The sequence below is a fragment of the Chrysochloris asiatica genome, unplaced genomic scaffold (genome assembly GCF_000296735.1).
Source record: "Chrysochloris asiatica unplaced genomic scaffold, ChrAsi1.0 scaffold00426, whole genome shotgun sequence".
Taxonomy (NCBI): domain Eukaryota; kingdom Metazoa; phylum Chordata; class Mammalia; order Afrosoricida; family Chrysochloridae; genus Chrysochloris; species Chrysochloris asiatica.
In genome coordinates this window covers 1358982-1378862 of record NW_006408944.1, presented here as the reverse complement: position 1 = coordinate 1378862, position 19881 = coordinate 1358982, and the positions used below count along the sequence as shown (strand labels likewise).

Genomic DNA, 19881 nt, shown 5'->3' with positions numbered 1-19881 from the left:
TCCACAGTCTGCCCCTGGCCTTGTCTTCACTGATGATATGGAGCTTTTCCATCTTCTCTTTCCACAGATGTAGTCTATCTGATTTCTGTGTGTTCCATCTGGCGAGGTCCATGTGTATATTAGTAGGAGAGAATCATTAGATTAGAAAAAGTGTAAGTCACTAAAATAAGCCAATGAGATAAAGTTGCTATGCCCTTGTTAGGGAGACTTGAGAAACACAAGAGGTGACAAATGAAGTAACTTGGCTTCTCATGAGCTGAAGAAACTCCAGAATATCTTTAAATGTTTGTGTTGTTTATGTATGTTATTATCATTATTATTTTAGTTTTTATTGTGAATTCTGTGGTAGTTTACATGTAAGAACATTAACTTTACATTCATCCTATCTTATTTCATTTCATTGCAATGATTACAATCCCCTGCATGCGTCATCAAACAACCAAAGAGTACACCCTGGAAGCCTGTCCCCCGACTGGCAGTTAGCACACAGCTCCTTTCCCTCCCTCAGTCTAGAGTCCTCAGCAGTTCCATCTCTCCAAGTCATCATCTCTGCCTCCATCTCTGGCATCACTGCTTCTCTGGACAGGGTCTTGTACTCCACTTTTCTCCCTTGATGGTCCCAGGGATCTCTGCTCCTTGAGTGTAAAATCAACTACTCCCCTCCTTTTGTTACAAAATTTCTACCTTTACCTTTCCAACACTCACAGTCAGTCCTGATAGCAATCATTCACTATTGAATAACAAGAGTCTTATCCCCATCTCCTTTAATCAGCCCCATCCAGACAGGTTGGAAACCATTCAGTGAATATTCTACCTTTCCCCACATTCTTTAGAACTAGGTTCCCTATTGAAAGCTTGTAAGCCAGTCACTTCTTGTCTTTGTAGTACCCCATTTTTGGTTAGCCAATGTCTATGTTACCCGTCCTTGTTGACCATGTGTACCAAGGGGTTAGGAATGATCCTCACTATAAAGATTTGTTTCGTCCTTTGACCTACTGCATCCACAAGCATAGGTAACGTGCATCAAATTGTAGCAGATTACTCTTTTTTTCCCTCTTCTTTCTTCCTCTAGTTGAGTTCTGATCATCAAGCCATTGAAGCCAGGTCAAGTTGGTACTATCTGCAAGTATGGGTGTTCTTGTGCATCTCCACTCACTTCATATCAACTGGATGCTTCACACTTCACTCTAGTCCTCTGTGGCTGTGGCTGTGTCTGTGTCTGTGTCTCTGGGCCCAGGAGTCCTCAGGTCTCATCATACAACTTTTGTTATTTAAGGATTCTTTGGTCAAATTATTGAATGATGCATAAAGCATCAAAAGGAGATGGAAGTAGGCTGTTGGTATGAGGTGAGCCAAGATGATGGCTGCCAAGGAGCCCAGGGATGATGGTGACTTGTGACATACTTTGTTTCCTAACCACGCTGTGTTTCTGTGGGTTCAGGAGGGACTGAAAAACAAAAGCCCTGCCGAAATTGAGAAATCAGCTTCATCATTATCTTCAACGCCATCATTGCTGCTGAGAAACCTACTTTTTGGCCTCAGGAGAGATCTTCCTGTGGGATGGGGAAGGCAGCCCCTTCTTAGTCATTCATCTTGGAATCTCAGCGGTCGTGAAAAACCCTCCCTTTCTCAGCGTCAGAGATTGCTTTGTATAAATCCATCCCTGATTAAATCTATCAAATCCTACTGAGTCCAACACAACGTCATGTAGCACTTATAGGACTAAAAGGACTTATGATATTAGAATTACCTAAAGGATGGTGGAAGAATTCTAAATTTGAAGGTGGAAAATCAACAGTGAATTTCAGTACCACTCCAATTGCTGAGAGATTTTTCACCAGTTCTACCTTTCTGACTTTAAAATATGCTGCCTGGTACCCAAGTGAAATGCTAGATGCCCACATTGTACTGTTAACATGAGAAAATATAATAAGAATTTATTCTCTACGTGAGCCCCAGACACCTGCTAAGGTGATTGCACATTCAGAAGCAAAAGAGGAAAGTCTAATACTCAATAAAGGAAGGGCATATACTGCATCTTTAGAAGAGACAGCAGTTGCATTTGACTTTGGGCCATTAGTTCCAGTTTCAAAGAACGTATTTGGACAAAAAGGCAAAGATGAAATCATGGCATATCCACTGTACATCCTATATGAGAATGGGGAGAGATTCCTTATGTGTGTTAGCTTATTACACAGCCCTGGAAACATTGGAAAGCTGATAGGTCCATTGACCATGCATCCTGCAGCTAAAGATAATGATGATTTTGAAACTTGTGCTACGCTTTGCTTAGCCTGTATCCTCAGCATCTTAGTGATCACTACCGAATCTGGAATGCTCTATTACTCTGTTGTGCTGGAAGGGGACGAAGATGACCAGATTTCAGAAAAGTTCTGGGATTCCAGGGTTTACCTTATTCCGTCTCTGTATGTGTTTGAATGTGTTGAGTTGGAACTTGCTCTGAAACTGGCATCCAGAGACGATGAGCCATTGGAGTCTGACTTTTCTTGTCCAATCAAAATTCACAGAGATACCAAATGTCCTTCAAGATTACATTGTACTCATGAAGCTGGTGTACATAGTGTACATTGGGCTAATATGGATTCACAAACTTCACAAATTTCTTGCATCAGATGAAGAAGATAAGGATACTTTACAGGAACTTTCTATAGAACAGAAATGCTTTGCAGAACTTATCATTTGTACCAAGCCATTGCTGTGCATGCAATTGGCTCTGGTTCGAGGATTCTGGAGCAATCCTGACATTCTGAGGCCTACAATGACTTACATCACAAATACCTATGAATGTCTCATCAGACCTTTATTGCACACTCTTCACCCAGCATGTCTTCCCCTGCTCTGTGCCTGAGAAGATGTTGAAGTGGCAGCGTCTCCCCTCCGTATTCTGGCTGAAACACCGGATTCATTTGAAAAGCACATAAGGAGGATTCCTCAATGTAGTGTTGCCAACCCAGCATTTTTGAAGTCTTCTGAAAAGGATATGACCCCTTCTCAAGAAGAATGTCTACAGCTGATTAGTAGATCTACACAGGTATTCAGAGAATACTTCCTTACACAGGACCTGGCAAAGGAGGAGATTCAGCGCAGGGTCAAATAATTGTGTGACCAAAAAAAGGAACAACTAGAAGATCTCAATTATTGTCACAAGGAAAGAAAAAGCCTATGAGAAATGTCTGAGCTGACAAACATAAGGAAACTAAGGAAAAACACCAACAATCGCCTGTCAGTTTGTTGTACTGTAGTGGCTTATGAGTTGCTGTGATTCTGAAAGTATGCCACTGTTATTTTAAATACCAACAGGGTTGCCCAAGGTGGACAGGTTTCAGATGAGCTTCCAGACAAAGACAGACTAGAAAGAAGGAGTGACAAACTACTTTTGAATATTTAGTCACTGAAAACCTTATGAAAAGCAGAGAAACATTTTTAGATATAGTACCAGAAAATGAGATCCTCAGGTGGGAAGACACTCAAAATGCAACTGGGGAAGAGCTGTCTCCTCAAAGTAGAGTTGACTGTGATAAAATGAATAGATTAAAGCCTGTAGGAGAAAAGCCCACAGCACCTTCATTTGCTGATGGGCCACAACTCAAAATAGAGTACAGTTGTAAGCATCCACTGAAAATCAGAACATGGAATGTACGAAGTATGAATCTAGGAAAATTAGAAGTTTTAAAAAATGAAATAGAACACATAAACATCAATATCTTAGGCACTGGTCAGCTGAAATGGACAGGTATTGGCCATTTTGAATCTGACAACCACATGGTTTACTATGCCGGGAATGACAAATTGAAAATGAATTGTGTTGCATTTATTGTCAAAAAGAACATACCCAGATTGGTCATGAAGTACAACGATGTCTGTTATAGGAAAATGTCCATGTGTCTACAGGGAAGCCCAGTTAATACCACTATTATTCAAATGTATGCACCAATCACTAAAGCCAGTGAGGATGAAATAGAAAATTCTATCAACTTCTTCAATCTGAAATATATCAAACTTGTAATCAGGATGTATTTATCATTACTGGTGAATGGAATGCAAAGGTTGGGAACAAAGAGGAAGGTTCAGTAATTGGAAAATATGGCCTTGGTGATAGAAATGATGCTAGAGAATGCATGATAGAATTCTGCAAAATCAATGATTTGTTCATTTCACATACCTTCTTTAGACAGCATAAGAGACAACTATACACATGGACCTTTCCAGATAGAATAAACAGAAATCAAGTTGACTACATCTGTGGAAAGAGACTATGGAAAAGCTCCATATCATCAGTGAAAACAAGGCCAGGGACAGACTGTGGAACAGACCATCAATTACTCATATGCAATTCAAACTGAAGATGAAGAAAATGAAAACAAGTTCATGAGAGCCAAAATATGACCTTGAATATATCCCACCTGAATTTAGAGATCATCTGAAGAACAGATTTGATACATTAAACACTACAGACTGAAGACCAGAAGAGTTGTGGGATGACATCAAGAACATCATACATGAAGAGAGCAAAAAGTCATAAAAAGAAAAGGAAAAAAGAAAAGGTCAAAAGGGATCTCAAAAGAGACACTGAAACTTGCTCTCCACTGTAGAGATCCTAAAGCAAATGGAAGAAATGAGGAGGTAAAAGAGCTAAAGAGAAAATTTCAAAAGTCAGCTCAAGAAGATAAAGCCAAATATTATGACAAAATGTGCACAGATCTAGAATTAGAAATCCAAAAAGGAAGAACACGCTCAGCATTTCTCAAGCTGGGGGAACTAAAGAACAAATTCAAGTCTCAACTTTTCTTATTGAAAGGTTCTCTGGGGAAATTATTGAATGATGCAGAAAGTATCAAGAGAAGATCACTGTACCAAAAGGAAATGGCTAATGTTCCACCATTTCAAGAGGTAGGATATGATCAAAAGCCCATGATATTGAAGGAGGGAGTCCAAGGTGCATAGAAGGAATTATCAAGAACAAGGCACGAGGAATTGATGGAATAAAAATTGAAATCTTTCAAGAAAGTGAGGCAGCGCAGGAGGTACTCACTCATCTATGCCAGGAAATTTGGAAGAAAACTATCTGGCCAGCTGATTGGAAGAGTCCCTGTTTGTGCCCATTCCAAAGAGAGGTGACCTAACGGTATGCGGAAATCATTGGAAAATATCTTTGATATTTCATACGAGTAAAGTTTTACTAAAGGAAATAAAGTAACGGATCTAAGCATACATTGACAGAGAGGTTCAAGCCAGACTCAACAGAAACCATGGAACGAAGGATATCATGGCTGATGTTCTACGGATCTTGACTGAAAGCAGAGAATATCAGAAAGATGTTTACCTGTGTTTTATTAACTATGCTAGGCTTTCAATTGTGTGGATCATGACAAGCGATGGACAACCTTGCAAAGTATAAGTATTCCGGAACGCTTAATTGTGCTCATGAGGAATCTGTACCTGGACCAAGAGGCAGTTGTTCTAAAAGAACATGGAAGCACTGAATGGGTTAAAATTAAGAAAAGGTGTACAACAAGGTTGTATCCTTTCACCAAACTTATTCAACCTGTATGCAGAGCAAATAACTTGAGAATCTGGGTTCTATGAAGGAAAAAATGGCATCAAGATTGGAAGAAAACTCATTAACAACCTGTGATATGCAGACGATACAACCTTGCTTGCTGAAAGTCAAGAGGACTTAAAATATTTACAGATGAATATCAAAGAACATATCCTTTGGTATGGATTACTCTGAATGTAAAGAAAACAAATATCCTCACCACTGAACCAATAAACAACATTCTTATCAATGGAGAAAAGATTGAAGTTGTCAAGGACTTCATTCTTCTTGGATCAACTATCAACACTCATGGAAAAAGAAATCAAATGACACACTTCATTAGGCAAATCTGCTGAACAAGACCTTTTAAAGTGTTGAAGATCAAAGATGTCAGCTTGAGGACTAAGGTGTGCCTGACCCAAGCCATAGTATTTCAATAACGTCATATGGATGTGAATGCTGGACAGTGAATAAGGAAGACTGTAGAAGAATTGATGTTTTAGAGTTATGGTGTTGGAGGAGAATATTGAAAGTGAAATGGGCTGCTAAAAGAACCAATAGATCCATTTTGGAAGAAGTGCAGCCAGAGTGCTTTTTGAAGACCAGGATGGCCAAACTTCATCTTTGATACTTGGGACATATTGTCAGGAGGGACCAGTTGCTGGATAAGGATATCATGTTTGTAAGGTGGAGGGTCAGAGAAAAAAGAGGAAAACCCCTAAAAAGAAGAATTTGCCAAGTGGCAGCATCGATGAACTCAAACGTGGCAACAATAGTGAGGTTGGCCCAGGATCGGGCAGTGTTTCAGTCTGCTGTTCATATGGTCGCTATGAGATGGTACCGACTTGATGGCACCTAACAACAACAACAAGAAGAAACAAGAAGATATCATGAGCAGGATGAAAAAGGTGCTGCACGGTTTTCACTGTCAGCTCCCAATCCTGTCTGACAGTGAGAGACACATGAAGAAAGAGCCATAATTGATTCCTGATCAACACCGACATTTGGGCAACATAATCAAGCAGATCATTATGAAAAAGGACTATCAACAGTGGAAGATGGAAAATGTACTAAGTCCTCAAAACCCACCATTACTCTTAGTGCCTACCAGCAAAAGTGCATGCAGTTCATGCTGAAGAAGAAGTGTGAACACATAAGGGAAATGGTGAAGCAAATCAATGATATCTGAAATCAGATCAACTTCTGACACCACCAGGACAGAGTCATAGCTTAAGAGAACTGAAGTTAACACAACTGAAGATGTAAATCCTACACTGTAAACAAACATTTTCTAATTTATAAGGAAGCATTTTGAGTGAAAAAAAAAAAAAAAGATGGAAGGAATACACAGAGTCATTGTACTAAAAGGAAATGTTTGATGTTCAATCGTCTCAAGAGGTAGCATATGTTCAAGAGCCAATAATACTGAACAAAGAAGTCCAAGGTGCATTGAAGGAGTTGGCAAAGAACAAGGCAGCAGGAATTGATGGAATATAAATTTAATTATTTCAAGAATGTGAGGTGGCATAGGAGGCACTATGCCAAGAAAGTTTGAAGACAACTATCTTGCTTGCTGATTGGAAGAGATCTGTATTTGTGCTTATTGCAAAGAGAGGTGGCCCAATGGAATGCGGAAATCATTGGACAATATCTTTGATATCCCATGCAAGCAAAGTGTTATTAAAGGTAATGCAGAAACGGCTGCAAGCATACATTGACAGAAAACATCCAGAAATTCAAGCCAGATTCAGAAGAGTCTGTGGAATGAGGAATATCATTGCTGATGTCTGATGGATCTTGGCTCAAAGCAGAATGTAAGAAAGATGTTTACCTGCACTTTGTTAACTATGCAAGAAAACCAAAATCCTCACCACTGGACCAATAAACAACATTCTTACCAATGGAGAAAAGATTGAAGTTGTCAAGGACTTCATTCTTCTTGGATCAACTCAAGTGTGGCAGTGGTAGTGAGGTTGGCCCATGATCGGACATTGTTTCGTTCTGCTGTGCATGGGGTCTCTATGAGTTGGTTCCGCCTCGATGGCACCTGACAACAATGACAATGGCTAGAGATCTTGAACATTTCTTCATATGTTTGTTGGCTATCTGGATCTCCTCCATGGTGAAGTGTCTGTTCATGTCCTGTGACCATTTTTTAATTGGGTTATTTGTCTTTTTCTTGTAGAGGTGTCGTATGTTCCAATATATTTTAACTTAGTCCCTTTTGTGATGTGTCATTGCAAAATATTTTTTCCCACTCTTTGGGTTCTCTTTTTACTCTTTTAGTGAAGCAATTTGATGCACATAAGTTTTTAAATTTTAGTGTAACAATCATCTGTTTTTTCTACTTTTGTTTGTGTAATTTTCAAAATGTTTGGTAGTCTGTTTATGCCCTGTATTAGAGCTCTCACATTTGTCACTAGTTTTTTCATTGATGTCCTTCATAATTCTGGGATTCACATTTAGGTTTTTAATCTATGCTGAATTGATTTTTGTGTATGGGGTGAGGTAAATAACTTATTTCAATCTTTTGCATAATGCTTTCCAGTTCAGCCAGCACCATCTGTTGAAGAGGCTATCTTTTCCCCTGAAATATACTTAGGTATTTTATTGAAAATCAGTTGGCTGTATGTGGATGAGTTAATTTCTGGATTCTCTATTCTGTTCCATTGATCAACGTATGTTTCATTGTACCAATACCAGGCTATTTAGACCACTGTAGCCATGTAATAAATTTTGAAATCAGGGATTGAGAGGCTTCAAATTTTGTTCTTCTTAAGAAGTGTTTTGCTTATCCTGGGTATCTTTCCTTTCCATGTAAAGTTTGTAATCATTTTTTCCATCTCTTTGAAGAATGTCATTGCAATCTGGAATGGGATTGCATTATATGTGTAAATTGCTTTGGGCAGTATCGACATTTTCACAGTGTTAAGTCTCCCTTTCCAGTAGCATGGTATATTCTATTTTTGTAGGTCTCTTTTGATTTGTTGTAGTAGTTTTTTTGTAGTTTTTTTTGTATAGGTCTTTTGTTTCTCAGGTTACATTTTTCTCAGATATTTCATCCTTTTGGTGTTATTTCTTGAGTTTAGATGTGTTTTATGCAGAATACAGTGTTACAAAGGAAATCACAGCTTAGGTAGACTCTCAGGATTAAATGGAGCTGTTTTAATTTGGTAGTTCTGTGTTGATATAGACCAAGTAGCATTCTTTACTCAGTGTATTTCTTTTGAATTTAAAAAAGATAACTAATTAGATACCATTGGAAGATCTTAATAGATAATTATTTCAACTTAATATTAGCTCTTTCATATTGATTTAGACAATGTTGACAGAGAAACAAGAGTTAAGTCTAACATTTACCTTTGTGCCTTTCTCTTCAATGGTGTTAGGGGAGTGAACCATTTTACATGTTTTTTATTTACTAATGAAGTCAGATTGGATAGAAATTGTTGCATACAGATATTATAAGAATGATTAGAATTAGTTATAAATTTTTGAAAAATTTATCTTGTGGGGAAAGCATTGTATGTTGTAATTGTTAGGGGTCATCAAGACAACATCAACTCATAGCGGTCCCATGCACAACAGAACGAAACACTTCCCAATCCTGTACCAACCTCCAAATCATCATTGCTACACATGAGCCCATTGGTGCTGTCACTCTGTCAGTTAATCTCATTTGAAGTCTTCCTTTTTTTTTTTTTTTTTTGTTTATTGTCCACTTTACCAAACATGATATCTTTCTCCAGTGGCTAGTCATTTCTGACAAAATGTCTGAAGTATGAGAAACAAAATCTGGTGATTCTGGCTTCCAAGGAGTATTCTGGCTGTACTTCTTCCAGCACAGATTCGTGCGTTCTTTTGGAGGCTAATGTTTCTTTTAAAATTCTCCCCTTACACCAGAACCCAAATGCATCAATTCTTCTATGGTCATCTTTATTCATTGCCCAACTTTCACAGGCATATGAGAACATTAAAAAATACCATGGCTAGGGGAATGTGAATCAGTCTTCAAACTGACACTTTTGTTCTTGAACATTTTAAAGATTTCTTGTGGAGCAGCTTTGCCTAATACAGCATTTGATTTCTTGACTGCTGCTTCCGTGAGTGTTGATGATTGATCTGAGCAAAATTAATTATCTGAAAATTTTAATCTTTTCTCCATTTATCATGATGCTATTGATTGGTGCAATTGTGAGGATTTTTGCTTTCTTTACACTCAGGTGCAACCCATACCAAAGACTGTGGTCTTTGATCGTCAAGTATTTTAAGTCCTATTCACTTTTAGTAAGCAAGTTTGTGTCATCTGCATACAATACCACAAACTATTAATGGATCTTCCTTTAACTCTGAAGCTATATTTTTCTTCATATGATCCAGTATTCACTTTCAATAAGCAAGTTTGTATCATCTGCTTACAACAAACTACTAATGAATATTCTTTCAACTCTGAAGCTATGCTTTTCTTTATATGATACAGCTTCTCAAATCATTTGCTCAACACACGGATTTAATAAGTAAGGGGAAAGAATGTGACTTTGGCAGATACCTTTCCTAATTTTAAACCATTCAGTGTTCCCTTGTCCTGTTCTAATGATTACTTTTTATTCTATGTACAGGTTCTTAATGAGCACAATTAAGTATTCTTAATGAGCACAATTAAACATTCTTTGCAATGTTGTCCATAACTTTTCATGATCCACATCATTGAAAGCCTTTACATAATCAATTAAGCACAGGTAAACACCTTTCTAGTATTCTCTGCTTATAGCCATCTGATGTCAGCAATGATATCTTTTATTCCACGTCCTTGTCTAATCTAGTTTGAACATCTGGCAGTTCCTTATAATGCACTGCTGCAAAATTTTAAAATTATTTTCTGCAAAGTTTTACTTTAATGTGACATTAATGACAATTTCTACATTTCAATGGGTCACATTTCTTTGGAAAGTGCACAAATATGGATTTCTTCCAATCAGTTGACCATATAGCTGGCTTCCAAATTTCTTGGCATAGATGAGGGAGTGCCTCCAGTATTTTATCCGTTTTTTGAAATATTTCAATTTGTATTCCACCAATTCCCGACACCTTCCTCTTTGCGAATGCCTACAGTGCACCTTGGACTTCCTCCTTCAGTATACTTGACTCTTGCTCATATGCTACCTCTTGAAATTATTTAACAATGACCATTTATTTTGGCATAGTGACTATATGCTTTCCTTCCATCTTCTTTTGATCCTTTCTGCATTATTCAATAGTTTGCACATACAACCCTTCAATATCACAAGCCAAGTCTTGATTTTTTTTTCTTCGTTCCCTCAAGTTGAGAAATGGTGAGCATTTTCTTCCTTTTGGTTTTCTTACTCCATATCTTACACATTTCATTATAATTTGTGACTATGTCTTTTTTTTTTTTTTCAAAATCCCAACATTTTAATTTATTCTAATAGGGTTAAGACTGTATTTTTAAAAAGTCAATATAGCTAGAATTAGACATTAACAATATAGAAATAAATAAATATGCTTGTGAACTTGGATACTCTACAAAATATATGCTCTAAACAATTTCTATATGGAATAACAACTTAGCATTCTTCCTTTTACATTATAAAATAATGGAAAAAATTTTTTAATGGTTTAGATTTTAGGATTAAGGTCACTAAAATCAGTTTTGTCATCTAAAATTTGTATCTGATCCATATAACTAAATTTAATGGTATGCTGACTCATGGTCTTGTCTTTTCTTTAAAATTCTTCAAAACTTGTCATTTGAAAGTTACATTGATAGAGAACACAATTGTTGTTGTTAGGTGCCATTGAATCAGTTCCGTCTCAAAGCGACCCTATGTACAACAAAATGAAACATTGCTTGGGCCTGTGCTATCCTTACAATTGTTATGCCTGAGCTCATTGCTACTGCTACCATGACAATCCATTTTGTTGGGGATCTTCCTCTTTCTTGCTGACCCTCCACTTTACCTAATATGAGGTCCTTCTCCAGGAACTGGTCCCTCCTGATAACATGTCCAAGTATGAGCGAGGACACAGTAGGAATATGAAAAAGTTTTGCTTTCTAGGATTTTTTAGAAAACGGGAGCCTTCAAAAAAAGTTTATGGAAAAATGTAATTAAAATACAGAATATCCCTCATGAACTTTTTGAAGTTCCTTTATACAATGCCTGTATCAGCTTTACAAAATGCTAATAAAAATGAAAACAGTAAGACTATAGGTGGAATCCTGAACAGCATCCAGAATCTTCAGAGGTGGGAAATTTCCTCTTGAAAGGAAGGGCAGACCAGCCTGGAGCAGCTGCCACTCCTCCAAAACATTCTGGTATCTGTACATCTACTGCCAACTGCATACATAATTGCTTTTTTTCCAACACCTGGTGCACCACAAATTTCTGTTGTTTTTGTTAAAGGTACTCCACCCCCAAGAATATGATCTAGTGCTGAACAGAAGGTAATTATGAATCCCTAGGTATGCTCCTGCTCAAGAAGTCCCAGTGCTGTAAATGTCTTGCCTGACTCAGATGTACCAGCAGGTCTTGGTATATTTGTGAGATGTTCTCTTATTATTATTTGCAGCATTTCTAAGGCTTGTTTTTTAGATATCCCAACTTCTTTGCTGATCTCGGAAGGTTTCACCTCTAGGAGTTCCTCAGCAGTCTGAAAACCTGCAAACACCAATTTCCATGACTTTGTTTTTTTGAGTTGTTCTTTGAGATTTTCTATTCGGCTCCTTTACCTCCACATTTCATCCATTTGATTTTGTATCTCTACACTGGAGAGCAAGTTTTAGTCTCTGACATGCATTTTGATACTTTTGTTTTTGTCTTCTTAATGACCCTTCCTGCATGATGTTCTTGATGTCATCCCACATATACATCAAATTTCAGGACTAATAAATGTGTTGACATGCAAATGAGAGTTAGGTATATCTAATCTATAATGTTTATATTGGACTATATTTATAAGTGGAGTCCTGTTGTGGCACTGTGGGTTAATGCACCAAACTGCAGAACCATTTGACCTGCAAGGTTGGCAGTTCAAGCTCACCAGCTGCCCCTTGGAAATCCTATATAGGGTCGCTATGGGTCAGAACCAACTCGACAGAACTTAGCAACAACAACAATATTTATAAGTGGAGTCCTGGTGTGATGCTTTGGGATAAGCACTGGACCACAAGGCTGTTTTGAACCTCAAAGTTGGCAGTCAAACTCCAACTTATCACTCCTTGGAAACACTATACATACAGGCTGGCTATGAGTTGGAACCAACTTAATAGCACTTATCAGCAACAACAATATATTCATAAGCAGCTTTATTGAATTTAATATTAAGAAATAGATTTACCTAGGCATTTGCCTAAGGTATGCTTGGTATTTTCAATATGCTCATATGCATATGAAAGGTGTACGAGTAAGCTGAGTAAGGAAGACAGTAGAAGAATCTATGAATTTTAATTATGGAGAAGAATAATAAAAGTATCAGGGTCTGGCAGAAGCACAAACAAATGTGTCTCCAAACATAAGCAGCAGAAAGTCCTTAAAAGGCAGGGGAATCAGACTTCATCTCTCATACCTCAGACATGTTGTAAGGAGGCATCAGTCTCTGAAGAAGCACATCATGCTTGGTAAAGTGGAGGATCAATGAAAAGAGGAAATTCTCCAAAGCAATGGATTGACATAATAATGGACTGACAGCAACAATGACTTCAAACCTAACAATTGTGAGAGTGCTACAAGAAAGAAGGTGTTTCATTTGTTGTGCATAAGGTTGCTCAGAGTCTGAACTGACTCAAGAGCATGTACAACACAAGAGATATTTACATAAAACCTTCAGTTCCATGTATGATAACAGTATTAATAGAATTTAAATTCCGTTCTGTTACTTCTACTCAAAGCACAACTGACAGCCTGAGGAAGACTCAGATAGCTTACTTAATATAATGTTTCTGAATCGTGTATTTGGTCAGAATCAAGCTTTTCATGATCAGTATAAACAAATTGGAGTGAAAAAGAATGACCAAACTTTATGGGAAATAAGATAATGGAAAATTAATTCAAATCTAGTGTGGTTATACATTGCAGGTTTTAAAATTGCATTTTGCCAGTATGTGATATGAAACTGTCTTCATACTAAATAAGATTTAAGGAAAATAACAGATTGAATGTTGCCATTGCCATATACTTGGTATTTGGGGGGCTCAAAATTCTTGGAATTACTGAAAATAAAATGATGGAGGTATTAAACACATTTATTCACAACATAATATGATTTTGAAAAACCACCAAAGATAATTAATTGCACATATTGCATAAATTAAACAATATTTCATATGTGCATCTACATGCTTGTGTCTATAAAGGTTAATCAAATGATCGCTTTCCAAAGAATATTGGTGAATTAAGAATATCAGCTGTTATATGTGAAACCTATTTGTTAATGATGAGTCAGCAGAATTCAAGAGGTTGGTTTATGGTTATGATTTTATGAAGAAAATGTCACCGATTATTCATCTCTGCAAGAAATTTGGAAGACACCTATCTGGCCGACTGATTGGAAGAGATCCATATTTGTGCCCATTCCAAAAAGAGGTGACCCAAGGAAATGCAGAAATCATCTGACAATCTCTTTGATATGTCAAGCGAGTAAAGTTTTGCTAAAGGTAATACAGAAAACGGCTACAATAATATATTGACAGAGAACGTCCAGAGGTTCAAGCTGGATTAAGAAGAGGCCGTGGAATGAGAGTTATCATTGCTGATGTCTGAGAATCTCAGAAAGCTATCATTGATGATGTTCAGAGAATCTCAGAAAGATGTTTACCTATGCTTTAGTGACTGCGCAAAGGCTTTGGAGTGTGTAGATCATGACAAGCTATGGACAACATTGCGAAGTATGAGTATTCCACAACACTTAATTGTACTCATGAGGAATCTGTACCTGAAGCAAGAAGCAATTGTTCGAACAGAGTATGCGAACACTGAACGTTTTAAAATTGGGAAAGGTCTGTGACAAGATTGTGTTCTTTCACCATACTTATTTAACCTGTGTGCTGAGCAAATAACACGAGAAGCTGGGTTTTATGAAGAAAAACGTGGCATCAGGATTGGAGGAAGACTCATTAACAACTTGCAATATGCAGATGATACAACCTTGTGTGCTGAAAGTGAAGAGGGCTTGAAACATTTACTGATGAAGATCAAAGAGCACAGCCTGCAGTATGGATTGCATCCCAATGTCAAGGAAACAAAAACACTCACCATTGGACCAATAAACAATATTCTTTTCAACGGAGAAAAGATTGAAGTTGTCAAGGACTTCATTCTTCTTGGATCAACTATCAACATTCATGGAAGCAGCAGTCAAGAGATCAGATGACATATTGCATTAGACAAATCTGTTGCACAGGAACTTTTTTAAGTGTTGAAGAGCAGAGATGTCACCTTGAGGACTAAGGTGCCCCTGACCCAAGCCATAGTATTTCAATAACCTCATATGGATGCGAAAGCTAGACAGTGAATAAGGAAGATCGTAGAAGAATTGATGCCTTTGAATTGTGGTGTTGTAGAAGAATACTAAAAGTGCCATGGACTGCCAAAAGAACCAATAGATCTGTTTTGGAAGAAGTGCAGCCATAGTGCTCCTTGGAGGCCAAGATGGTTAAACTTCATCTCTCATACTTCGGACATATTGTCAGGAGAGAACAGTCGCTGGAGAAGGATACCATGCTTGGTAAGATGGAGGGTCAGAGAAAAAGAGGAAGACCCCCAATGAGATGGTTTGGCCAGGTGGCATCATTGATGAACTCAAGTGTGGCAGCAGTAGTGAGGTTGGCCCAGGATCGGATATTGTTTCGCTCTGCTGTGCATGGGGTCACTATGAGTCGATTCCGACTCGATGGCACCTGACAACAACAACAACTCTGCTGACATATGTGTCCTAATAGTACAAGAGTTTACTCATAACCAATAAATGCCATTTAAAGATCAATAAGTTTCTTTTGAATTACACATAAATATTAAGTATATAATTAGGATACCTAATAGTGACATATATATGGTGATTTAGTAAGAATACAAACAGAATATTGAACTGTATTGAATGAAGTTAATTTGTGAAATGGGCTCCTGAAAGAGATTATGAATATTGGGGAATATTCCAAAAAATATTAGCACTTACATCTGAAAATATATATGGAAACACTGTAGAAAAAAGAAGAAACCTAAGTTATTAGGGTTATAAAGTTATCTGTAAAGGTATAGCAATCTTGTTTATGGAAATTATACCATGCAATATATATTTAGAACCATGTATGAGCAAAGTGCCATGTTTTACAATTGTCTTACAATTTAAAATCATGATCAATTTGGAAATATAAAAATAATTTATTTATTAAAGGGGATGTTATAGTTGAAGTTAACTATGAGCTGGAGTATATCCTTCCAACCATTTTTGTAAGTAACCTATAGTATTAAAGAATATTAATAATATGTTGATGAAGTAGAAAGGGGTTATCTTTACATATGTAAATCTTAATTTACAAAATAAATCATATACATCATTATATGGTGTTGAATATAAGACCATTCTATTTATTGCTGTAAACTATATATAAAATTCACTTTAAATTATATACACAAATTAAACAGCACAGTCTTACTTATACAAAACCATTGAGGAGGCTTCAAAATGTTTGTTACCAAAAGGAATGAAAAAGTAATGGAAGTTTTCCATGCACTTATTAAAGACCTTAAGTATGAGTATTCCAGAACACTTAATTGTGCTCGTGAAAAATCTGTACACGGACCAAGAGGCAGTTGTTCAAACAGAACATGGGAACACTGGTTTAAATTTAAGAAAGCTGTGCAACAGGGTTGTATTCTTTCACCATACTTATTCAACATATATGCTCAGCAAATAATCCAAGAAGCTGGGTTATATGAAGAAGAATGTGGCATCAGGATTGGAAGAAGACTCATTAACAACCTGAGATAAGCAAATGATACAACCTTGCTTGCTTAAAATGAAGAGGACTTAAAATATTACTGATGAAGATCAAAGAGCACAGCCTTCGGTATGGATTGAATCTCAATGTAAAGGAAACAAAAATCCTGACCACTGGACCAATAAACAGCATTCTTATCAAGGGAGAAGGGATTGAAGTTGTCAAGGACTTCATTCTTCTTGGATCAACTATCAACACTCATGTAAGCAGCAAATCAAGATATCAAGCAACATATTGCATTAGGCAAATTGGCTGCACAAGACCTTTTTAAAGTGTTGAAGAGCAAAGATAGCAGCTTGAGGACTAAGGTGTGCCTGCCCCAAGACATAGTATTTTCAATAACCTCATATGCATGCAAAAGTTGGACAGTAAATAAGGAAGACGTTGGAAGAATTGGTGCTTTTGAATTATGGTGTTGGAGGAGAATATTAAAAGTGCCATGGGCTGATGAAAGAAATAACAGATCTATGTTGGACGAAGGACAGACAGAGTGCTCTTTGGAGGCCAGGATAGCCAAACTTTGCCTCTCATATTTCAGATATATTGCCAGGAGGTACTAGTAACTGGAAAACGATATCATGTTTGGTAAGGTAGAGGGTCAGAGTAAAAGAGGACAACCCCCAGCAAGATGGAATGGCAAAGTGGGAGCATCAAAGAGTTTAAGCATGGCAACAATTGTGAGGTTGGCCCAGGACCGGCCAGTGTTTTGTTCTGTTGTGCATAAGGTCACTATGAGTCTGTACCAAAGCGATGGCACCTAACAACAACAACAACAACAACATATTTCTGGGCAGGAAAAAGATAAGGCTTTCTGCTCCTGAAAAGATTTACAGCCTTGGAAACCCTATACAGGGCTGTTATGACTTGGAAATGACACAATGACACTTAACAACAAAAAGATGTATTGTGATACTCATTAAATATGCTTCAATATTAACTGCTTTTATTTTTATCTCAAGTGTATCTAACTACATTTCATTCCAGAGTTATTTGAGATAGAATATACATCAGTTTCTGGAACAGAAAACAGGATCTCTGAAACATGTGAATAAGGTGCTTAATATGGAGTGCCCAGCTTCTGCAAATGGTGCTACTCACCTAAAGGTGGGTGATTTGGGTCCAGCCAGAGATTCCTAAAAGAAAAGCCTGATGATACATTTTTTAAAATGTTTTATTGAGAATTATGTGATCATTTACAAGGAGGAACATTAGCTTTACATTCATCCTATCATATATTTTTCATTGTCATGATTAAATTCCCCTCCATTCATTATCAAACAACCAAAGGGTATTCTCCACAATCCTGCACCTTGGTCGTCAGCACAGAGCCCCTTTCACTCCCTGGGTCTAGAGTCCCCAGATATTCCATATCTCCACATCATCTTCTCTGCCTCCATCTCTGGCATTACTCTTTCTCTGGGCAGGTCTTCTGATCCTGGACTGCAAAGTCACCCACTCTCCTCCTTTTGATACAAAACATCTACCTTTACATTTCCAACCCTCACAGTCAGTTATGATAGCAATTATTCATTATTGTACCACAAGAGTCCTATCATAATCTGCTTTAATCAGCTCTGCCCAGAAATACTGGATATTCAGTGGAGATACTACCTTCCTCTGTGCCCACTGGATCTAGGATCCCTTATGAAAGCATGTAACCCAGTCACATATTGCCTTTGTAGCCCCCGCACTCTGGGTAGCTAATGTCCAAGTTGCTCATCTCTGTCTACTCTGTGTATGGAGGGGGTGGGAATGATCCTCACTGTAAAGATTTGTTCCCTTTTTTAAGCTACTACATCCATAGGTTTAGGTCAAGTTCATAAAATTGTGTCAAATTACTCTTTTTTTGTCCTCTTCTTTCTTCTTCTAGTTGAGATCTGATCATGTAGCCATTGGAGCCAAGTTAAGTATTATCTGCAAGTGTGGGTGCTCTTGTACATATGCATAACACCCTCACTTCTTATCAGATGGATGCTTCACTCTTCACTCTAGTCCTCTGTGGCTATGTCACTGACTCTCAGCCTGGGAATCCCCAGGTCTTGCCATAATGCTGGCCAACCAGGTCTTCATCAGGGTTCAAAGGAGTGTATTGAATGTGATAGGACTTAGCTCACAGCTTCATTGCTGTTTTTCCTTCACTTCCCCTTATCGGTGACCAACATGGTTACCAGTCACATTGTCTGCTAATGTATTCCCCTTGAGTCTTAATCTTGGAAGAGGATTGCCCTGAGGGGACCCAACCACTTGCCTTGATGTCACCTGGATGAGCAACGGAATTCTGTTCTTGCTTTTTATTTTTCCTGTTGGTCTTTCGTTCAGAAGTATCTTCTGTTCTTCTAGCCACTCCAGGCTGATCTGTTTGTCATTTCAAGTAGAGATTTCCCACCTCAGAAGATTCTGGATGGGGTTTGGGATTCGAATTATGGTCTAATGCAATGCAGAGGCTGTACAGGAAGTCTCCTTCACTGAGCAAGTTGTAGCTCCATTATAGGTATTCCAATCAATTAAAGGCAGAAGACAGACTTACAACCTTTCTATAATAATTCTGGATATTCCTTTCACTCCTTCTCAAGTGTCTATTTTAAAATGGTATGCAAGAGAAACCAAGATTCAAAAGATAGCCAAGCATCATAACATTATTAACCTCCTTTTACCCATTCAAACCATGCCTCAATCCCTGTATCCCAGGGACCTGTTGTTCCAAGGTTATGCATACATCATTATTTACCTCTGTCCCACTTAGCCCATGCAAACCTTCCTGATTGATTTCCTATGTGACTTGTTCTTCCATTCCCCTCCCCCTTCTTGTGTATTGCTCTACTCCCCAACACCAAAGCTATCCTTTCTCTATTCCCTACCTTGTGTTCTCCCTTCCCCTCCCTACCCACATCCCAGCCTGATATCACAGTAACCAGCAAATAAATTTTTTCCCCATATTTTAGTATGGGATCTTTTTCTTAGTCTTTTACAAAAGTGGTCCTATACAGTATTTCTTCTTTTGTGAATGACTAATTTCATTCAACATAATGTTCTCAAGGTTCATCCATGTTATGCAGTGGCTTACAGCTTCCTGTTTATTCTTCAAGGTAGCATAATATTCCATTGTGTGTATGCACGGCAGTTTTTTGTATCCATTTTTCCATTGGTAGGTACTTAGGCTGTCTCCATCTTTTTGCTATTGTAAACAGTGCTGCTATGAACATTGTTGTGCATATATCTACTCATGTTATGGCTTGTATTTCTTGTGGGTAATTACCAAGTAGAAGAATTGCTGGATCATAAGGTATTTCTATTTCCAACCTTCTGA

General features: G+C 37.7%; 1 pseudogene; it reads left to right on the top strand.

The window, feature by feature from the left end:
- Positions 1-1357: 1357 nt before the first annotated feature.
- On the top strand, positions 1358-6767 carry LOC102826111 (annotated as a pseudogene).
- Positions 6768-19881: the final 13114 nt, after the last annotated feature.